This window comes from Nansenia antarctica, assembly GCF_963989245.1.
Source record: "Nansenia antarctica genome assembly, chromosome: 2".
Classification (NCBI taxonomy): domain Eukaryota; kingdom Metazoa; phylum Chordata; class Actinopteri; order Argentiniformes; family Microstomatidae; genus Nansenia; species Nansenia antarctica.
In genome coordinates this window covers 64,313,846-64,323,268 of record NC_137675.1, presented here as the reverse complement: position 1 = coordinate 64,323,268, position 9,423 = coordinate 64,313,846, and the positions used below count along the sequence as shown (strand labels likewise).

The 9,423-nt window shown below is 45.9% G+C and overlaps 1 long non-coding RNA gene across 1 annotated transcript; it reads right to left on the bottom strand.

Annotated features, from left to right (window-relative positions):
- Positions 1-8,385: 8,385 nt before the first annotated feature.
- Positions 8,386-8,832, bottom strand: LOC308149530. The gene is made up of 3 exons (XR_013937252.1): positions 8,698-8,832; positions 8,544-8,606; positions 8,386-8,451 (listed from the first exon to the last, which is right to left on the bottom strand). It is a non-coding gene; the product is annotated as an uncharacterized lncRNA (long non-coding RNA).
- Positions 8,833-9,423: the final 591 nt, after the last annotated feature.

Genomic DNA, 9,423 nt, shown 5'->3' with positions numbered 1-9,423 from the left:
GGCTCCCCTGGTGTTAGGAAAGGAAAAAAAAAATATGGAAAAAAAAAGGGAACAAATGGAGAAAAAAAAAAAAAAGGGGGGGGGGGCCTCACACAAAGGAGTAGCCTAGGGCCACTGACCACCTTAATCCGCCACTGACTATAGGCCTAATGACTGGTTCTGAGGACGAAAGCGCTGCGCGAGCTCCAGACAACATTGAGGAAAGCAGTACGAACAGCGCCGTGGGCTCGGAGGATATTCTCAAGGCCATCCTCGACATGAAAGCTGAATTCTCCGGTAAACTTGAAAAAGTTCTGTCTGTAATGGACAATATCAGCAGAGAAGTCAAAGAGTGTGCTGGCCGAGTTTCACAGGCGGAGCTACGCATTTCGGAGGCCGAGGGCAACATCGGAACCCTGAACGTAACCACCAGCGCTCTGGAAGAAAAAGTTATTAGGCTCACCTCCAAACTAGTTGATCTAGAAGGCCGCAGTCGGAGATCGAACCTGAGGCTGGTCCACCTCCCGGAGGGTGCGGAGGGAAAAGATGCTTGCTCATTTTTGGAGCAGTGGATTCCCGAAGCCCTGGATATGGGGACACTACGCTTTCCTTTGATCATCGAGAGAGCTCACCGAATCTCTGGCCCAAGGTCCAATCCCGATGCACCACCGAGGGCTCTGATAATGAAATTCCTAAACTACAAGGATAAGGAGCGCGTCGCGAATGCAGCCAGGGCAAAAGGGAGAGTCCTCTACAAGAATCAGCACGTCATGTTTTTCCCAGATCTACCCATGGAAGTTCATAAACAGCAGAAGCGATTTGACGACGTTAAACAGCGGCTACGGGCCAAGGCTATTCGATATGGAATAATCTACCCGGCGCGCCTGAGGATAACCCACAACGACCGTTCATATATTTTTGAAACACCGACAGAGGTAGAGGATTTTTTGGAGACACTAAGCAATGGAGTAGCAGAACAACGATGATCAACGCACAGTAAGACTCTTTTTTCTCCCTCTTCTTTCCCTGTGTGTGTATGCCTGATCAAGACTGATCTCCTTTGACTTTGTTTGAAGAGGAAAGTTATGGCTGGAAGTATATTTCCATTATTTTTTGTTGTAAACATCTGACTTTTTTCAAACGCCTAACTCTTAGCCTATTTCAACACGGCGAATAATAACGATTTATGCCGGCTTCGTTTGAAGAGGAAAGCGACGTCTAGATCACTACCTCCATGCTCTTTTTTTAAAACGTATTTTTATTTCTTATTTGTGTGTGTGTGTGTGTGTGTGTGTGTGTGTGTGTGTGTGTGTGTGTGTGTTCTAGACACCTGTCCTTTTTCCCCCCCCACAACGTTTAACCCTTAGCTGTACGGGACTATGCACACGGCGAACAATGTAAGATCAATGTAAGATCTTGGCCTGAATTATTTCTATGAAATTGGTCCTTGTTTAAAAAGATATGCTACGCTTTCGTTTAATGCATAGACGATGAAATGTATGATATATGCTTGTTTTGTTTCATTTGCTCACTATGCTTGGGCTGTCATTAAAGTGAGAATAGAACTTTGTACTTGTAGCGGGGCTGAAGATGCCTAGAGGGTGTACAGGGAAGACAGAACCACTGTACACGGAGGTGTCGTTTTTTTTTTTTTTTTTCTTCTTGTTTATCGGATAGTTGCCAGAGTAGTTGGGGAGTCGCGAGCGACTATCGAGAGCTGAGATGCAGGGGTGGATAGTTCTTCCCCTCATTTCTCTATCTGTTGTTTGTTTTGGGGTTTTATTTGGGTTTTATTTTTCACAGGGACCAGGGGTTACTCGTTCAGATAATAACACTCGTTTACAAAACATAGCAACGTGTTATGACTAAACTCACGATTGTGAGCCTGAATGTCAGGGGGCTCAATTCGCCAAATAAACGTACAACATTTTTGGATTTCCTCAGAAGAAAAGCAGTTGATATAGCTCTAGTACAGGAGTCACACCTTCTATCTAAAGACACCCATCGTCTGGCTAACAGACATTATCATGTGATTGCTTCATCGGCTGCCAACACTAGATCTAAGGGCGTGGCGATCGTCTGTCGCCGTACTTTGAAATATGACATCCTGGGAGATTGGGCCGATCCGGAGGGTAGAATAGCCTTGACTAAAATTCAACTAGAGGGGGAAAAAATTGTGCTGACCTCTGCCTATGCACCTAACAATTATGATAAACATTTTTATGATTTGCTGACCAATAAAATGTTGGAATTTCCAGATTTCAAATTTATTGTGGGAGCGGACTTTAATGCAGTATGGGATTATAAAATTGACAGAACCACGGCGTCCGAAGCCAGCGATCAGAAACAAGCCTCACATGCTCTCCGTGCGTGGGCCAATGCTCTGTGCGTTGTTGACTCATGGCGCTTGATTAATCCCTCGGTTAAGGATTTGTCATGTTATTCAGCGAGACACAAATCATTTTCAAGAATTGATTTTATTTTTGCCTCCAAAAACCTTTTTTCTGAAATAGCTGACGTGGTCCATGTACCATTTGCTCCTTCTGATCACAAAGCAGTGGTCTGCTCAGCCTCACTTAGAGTTAGGACTAATAGGGCCCTTAGATGGCGTTTCAATAATACCCTTTTACGTAGTGAATCGTTTGTTTTGCAATTTAAACCACAACTGGAAGAATTTGTAAACATAAATAAGGGTACGGTTGATGACCCGAGAGTGCTTTGGAATGCCGTCAAAGGTTTCATAAGGTCCAACACAATCCTGTTTTCCTCAACTCGCAATAAGGCCAGAGCAGAGAAATTAAATCAACTTGAATCTGAATATGCTCGCCTGGATAATTCACTTCAGCTTAAGTACAGCGACAACACCGCATTACAGCGCAATTTGGTTAAAAAATAAATAAACTCTTTACTCAAACAACGATCAGAATTCCTTATTCACCGGGTCAGACAAAATTACTATTTTAACAGTGCAAGACCCAGCCATTTATTGGCCTTGAAGCTTAGGGTTAATGAGCGGTTTGCGGATATTTCTGCTGTTAAGACAAGTAATGGTGTTATTTGCACGGATCCATTGCATGTTAATTCATCCTTTAGGTCGTTTTATGCTGACCTCTACAGCTCTGAGATTGTTCATGATAAAATTGCTTGTGACTCATTTCTGAATGACCTGCAATTGCCTAGTCTCGCAGCAGATGAATCTGCATTTCTCGACCGGCCTATCTCCCTGGAAGAACTCAGAGGGGCAGCTCAAGATATGCAGAGGGGCAAGTCTCCTGGCATTGACGGCATACCACCTGAGTTTTACCTTCTCTTCTGGGACATTTTAGGCCCACTTTTGCATGAAATGATTTTGTTCTCTATTGAGAAGGGCTCCTTTGCTAGAGATGTTAATATAGCGTTGATCTCCCTGCTGCTGAAAAAAAACAAAGACCCCTTGGACTGTGGGAGCTATAGGCCGCTCTCCCTTTTAAACTCCGAAATTAAAATTTATGCCAAGGTTCTTGCACGCCGGTTACAGACTTACATGCTCAAATTGGTTCACTGCGACCAGACAGGCTTCATCAGGACCAGATTGGCTTCAGACAATATGAGGAGACTCTTACACATCATAGATGGTGCTACCTCATTTAATTCTCCTACTGCGGTGCTGTCGCTGGACGCTATGAAAGCATTCGACCGTTTAGAGTGGTCCTATTTATGGACGGTCCTTGAAAAATTGGGTTTCGGTACGATGTTTTTAAATATGATCAAGACGATTTATTCCAATCCTTCTGCAATGGTAATGACTGGGAGGAACTTTTCGTCACCGTTTGCGATTGCTAAAGGCTCCAGACAGGGATGTCCGCTCAGCCCATTACTATTTGCGCTTTCCCTGGAGCCCCTGGCTCAGAGGGTCCGCCAGTCGACCATAGTCACACCAATTTCTATCGGTGGCACTCAGCATCACATATCCCTATATGCAGACGATGTACTTCTGTATGTAGATGATGCTCCTCAATCCATTCCCCATATTCTGTCCATCTTTGATGCTTTTAGCGCCATTTCTGGATACAGAATAAATTGGACCAAGTCTGCTCTCTTGCCGCTAAATGAGGCCATGAGGAGTGCAGTTGTGCCCTCCCAGATTCCGATAGTTACCACATTTAAATATTTAGGCATTGACATCTATCCCTCACTGCTGACTACAGCTAATACCAATTTTAAGAATTTCCTTTCCAATATAACACAGGATTTGGACAGATGGGTGGCACTGCCGAATTCCCTGAGGGCTAGGGTTTCCATAGTTAAAATGAATGTGCTCCCCCGAATTAATTTTGTAAGTTCTATGCTGCCTCTTCCTCCCCCCGCTCTTTATTGGAACAAATTGCAATCTGCAGTTACTAAATTCATCTGGAGAGGTAAACGACCCAGAATTAAATTGACCACATTACAGCGTGAGAGACAGAATGGAGGCCTTTCTCTACCTAATTTTAAACTTTACTATTGGGCTTTCACACTGCGTCCTCTGGTAACTTGGTTTAATCCCATGGCTGAGGTTTCTTGGCGTGCTTTGGAAGAGGGATTGACATTCCCTCTCACCCTGAAGGAGGTGCTGTTTTCCAACACTCCACCTGCTCAGTGTAGGCGACGGTTTGGCCTAATTATTTCCCAATTAATCAGTGTCTGGCGAGCAATGACAAAAACATGTAAACTGCCCTCTGGATGGAACCCCTGCTCACCAATATTTAATAATGATGCACTCTTAATTGGGGGGCGTCCGATTAGATGCCAACAATGGGCTGACGGGGGTATTCATTCATTGGGCGATGTTATTGGGGATAAAGGTCTTCACTCTTTTGAAGAGTTACGAATTCAGTTTAATTTACCACGCTCCTCCTTTTTCTTTTATTTACAACTAAGGGCTGCCATGAAAACCTATGGGGTCCCATGGAAGGAGCCACTTCACAGGCACCCGGTGCTTGTTGTTCTGGACAGGGTGGGTAGTACGAGGGGCATAGTTTCCACATTATATGGGTACTTCTTGCAGAAAACATACCTCCCATTGGCAGTTGGATCGGTATGGAAGGTGGACATTCCGGACCTAGACCTAGAATTTGACTGGGATAAAGTGTGGTCAGATGTCCTACAAACATCAAGGAATCCTGATCACCAACAAATTCATTATAATTTTATTCATAGGACTTATATGACTCCTCGGAAGATGTGTATTATGAAAATCATAAATGACCCCAATTGTACTCTGTGTCCTCTGGGGGTTGTGGGCACATTTATTCACATGATTTGGGAGTGTCCAGAGGTTACAGAGTTTTGGGTAATGGTCGCTTCTAAACTTTCTGCTCTGCTCTCTGTGACTATACCCCCTTCTCCTTCTGTATTGATCCTCAATGATCTTTCCCTGTTACTCCTCCCTCAAACTAAAAAACGCATTCTGTTTGCTGGTCTGACGGCAGCAAAAAAAATGGTTGCCACACGTTGGAAGCCTCCACATTCACTTTCATTCAAACAATGGGTTTTAAGTTTTTTGGATGTTGTTTATTTGGAACTCTCTACAGCCCGTATGCATGGTGCTAAAGAGGCAAATATTAATTTGTGGATATCCACAGCTGTTGATCTGAAAAATCTTTTGAGTTGAGTGTTGGTCATCACAACTGTAACTGACTTGTCCTCTGGTCCCTGGGGTGGGTGGGTGGGGGTTATTTGTCTTACTTTCTTTTACGTTGTGGGTCCCGACTTGTAATGTATGTCCCGACTCCCTAATACCTAGAAGCTATATTGTAATTTGTGTGTTGTGGCGTGGTTGTATGGGCTGTTGGGGGCGTTGATTGCAGGATGTGGCCTTGTTGTCTTGTTTTGTCATTATGTTTGTTTGTTTTAAAAGAAAATAAAGAAATATTTGATCACAAAAAAAAGGGTTACCTCCAAGTGCCACTACACCCCGAGAGCCGCAACCTCACAGCGTTCATCACTCACAGAGGGGTTTTCCGCTACAAACGCATGGCTTTCGGTTTAAGCTCCGCCCCCAGCTGCTTCCAAAAGATCATGGCCTCCATCTTCGCTGGGATCCCAGGTGTGGCCATCTATCTGGATGACATTGTGGTTCACGGGGCCACCGTCGAGAGCCACGACGAGCGTCTCCACAGTGTGTTCAGTGCATTGGCCAAGCATCACCTCACACTCAATGGTGAGAAGTGTGTATTCGCCGCCCCAGCCATTGACTTTGTGGGGTTCCGCCTCTCAGCTGATGGCACGTACCCGCTGCACTCGAACACCGAGGCCATCCATCATGTCCCGTAGCCCACAGCCGCTCAGGTGGCCTCCTTCCTAGGCATGACGGCGTACTACCTCCGTTTCCTGCCACAGTACTCGGCCACAACCACACCACTGCGGAAGCTGTTGAAGCATGACGAGCCCTGGCTCTGGACGTCTGCCTGCTCAGACGCCGTACGCCTCCTGAAGGCCCAACTCACCTCGCCACCGGTCCTGGCGCATTTCGACCTGGCCAGCCCCACTCTTGTCACGTGCGACGCCTCTGCCACAGCCATTGGTGCTATGATGTCCCAGCTGCAAGGGGGGGTGGAGAGACCGATCGCCTTCGCCTCCCGTGCTCTCAGCCCCACGGAACAGAAGTACTCGGTGGGGGAGCGGGAGGCCCTAGCATGCCTCTGGGCATGTGAGCGCTGGCACATGTACCTCTATGGACGTCTATTCACACTAAGGACAGACCACCAGGCCCTCATCACCCTCCTGGCCACGTCTGGCACCGGTCACAAGCCACTCCGCCTCCACCGCTGGGCCGACCGCCTGCAGCAGTACAACTATCGGCTACAGTTCACGCCAGGACGAGACAACGTGGTAGCCGACTTGCTATCACGCTCAATCCCCAGCCCACCCACAGCCCCAACCTTGACCCCCGGACTGGACCAGGCTGAGCATGACCTCGTCCAGCTCCTCCACACACCCCTTCAGGAGACGGTGTCGCTGAAAGAGCTCCGGGATGCCTCAGCCGATGACCCCACCCTCTCTACACTCTCAACCTACATCACGCAGGGGTGGCCGGCAAGAGTACCTGACGAGCTACTCACTTACTCCAGGATCAGGGAGGAGTTGTCGGTTTGGAATGAGACCTGTGTCGCTCGCGGGTTCTGCACTGTGGTCCCAGGTGTCCTTCGGGCGCGTATCCTTGCTATGGCGCACAAGGGTCACCTGGGCATAGTCAGGCTCAAACAGCGCTGTCGTGATGTTGTGTGGTGGCCAGGCATCGACAGGGAACTCGAAACCCTGGTCAAGGATTGCACTGCCTGTCTCCTTAGTGGTAAGACCAGGGCTCCAGCTCCACCCCCGCCCATGCAGCCGTTGGACTGGCCATCTCAACCCTGGGAGCACCTGCAACTTGATATCTGCGGCGAGCTGCATGGGGTACCACATCACCAGCGTTTTCTCGTCGTGACTAGGGTTGGGTATCGTTTGGGTTTTATCCGGTACCGGTACCTAACCGATACTTTAAAAACGGTACCGGTACCGAAACGGTACTTAATTCGGTACTTTAGATTTTTTTAAATGACATACTGTATATATATATATATATTATATATATATATATATATATATATATAATAATAACACGGTCGACAACATTAAACAGCTTTTCACTTTTTTATTGCTGAGGCACAATATATATTGTTAAATATACACTCAAATTAAAATAAATGAAAATAAAACTCCTGCTGACTGAGGCACAATATACATATATATAATATTACAGTTAAATATACACTCAAATTAAAATAAATAAAAATAAAACTCCTACCTCAGCAATTCTTTTGCAAAAAGATCAGCATATTTGCCTTCTCTGGCAAAATACGACACCTCTCTTGACTAATTGCATGACCTGCACATGAGAAAACCCTCTCAGATGGTGTGGATGAGGCTTGTACGCACATGTATTTATCTGAAAGCTTAGACAGTATGGGGAGGCTGTCCCGCTTACCCCACCACCAGGCTACAGGGTCTTGACCTGATGGGATTGAAGACAAACTTGTGTACAGTTAAATTTCTTTCTGGACCACTTCAGTGATGGGGAGGGCACTATTACTGGTCCCTAAATGCCGCTGCCCCCCCCCCCCTGACCTGACCCCTATCTATCTACCCTCCCTCCACCCCCACCCAGAGAGCTTTGCACTGTCTGGATATGAACACTTGAACACTTGAACACTTGATCTCTGCACTTTATATTTATATTAATTATGACTCTTGCACTTTGATGTTGGTTTGCACTGTCTTGTCCTGTCTTGCACCTGTCCTTCTGTAAACCGTGCTCCATGGTACCAAACCAAATTCCTAACATGTTTACATGTCATGGCAATAAAAGTCTTCTGATTCTGATTCTGATTCTGATTCTGTTTCCTGAAGAAGCTCTAGGTCCTCATCCTCAAACAGCTCCTCTAGGGCTGACTTTTTGGCACGCTTCTTGTGCTGAAAAATACATAAAAGTAGTGTTTAGACAAACATACTTAAAAAATTGCATTCGTTCATTTGAGGTATTCCATGATTATTTATGAACTTACATGTTCCTCTGCCTTGTCCTCATCTGAATCTTCTTCCCCTGGCCCTGTGCCCGCCATTGGAAGCTGTAGGCACAATTTTGCACATAAATAGCAATACTTCATCATAAAAACGGTATTATAGGACACATAGTAAACAAGGATGAGGATAAAATACCTGTTCTGTTGCACTGGCACTGGCAACTGCTGCTTTCTTCAACCTCTCCCAGGCATCAGCATATTTAAATCTGCCTTTGAAGCGAGGGTCCATCGAAGTGGCCTCCTGGAGAAAGTTCTGAATATCTGGATTCTGTAAATGAACATGACAAACTGTTTAGTGTCTAACAGTGAAATTATGTGGTTTGCCCTCTTGTAAGCATAGGCTATGCTTGGAAATGGAAAATACCTGGTATCGCTTTTTCAGATCTCCCCAGACCGCCTCTTTCACAGCACGGGTGAACTGAGTGTCGTCTCCTTCAATCACCCTGAAATGCTTCTCCAGCTTGTTCAGGATGGGGAGAATTTCGCCACATGTGGGGGACCTCTCACTGGATACGCAGAGGGTTGAGGTGTACAGCAACTTCATGACGTTCACAAACTCCTCTGCTTTCTGGAAGTCATTGTCTGTGAGCCTTTCCAGCCTGGGTGAAAAAAGAAGATAAAATAAAGAATAAAAAATATCAACAAAGTTGTTTAACAACTGATCTTTTCAAGGTCCACTTCTCCATACTCCATCACACAGGTATAATGTGCAGTGAAATGTTATTGCTAACTCATAAAGTGTGCTTAAGTAAAATACACCCATCTTGTCCATCACCTGTCTTTCTCCATTGGCTTTCTGAGTCGCTGGTCCAGTGAAGCTGCCTGGATGGCTGGGTACTGCTCCAGAAACCGCTCTACCATC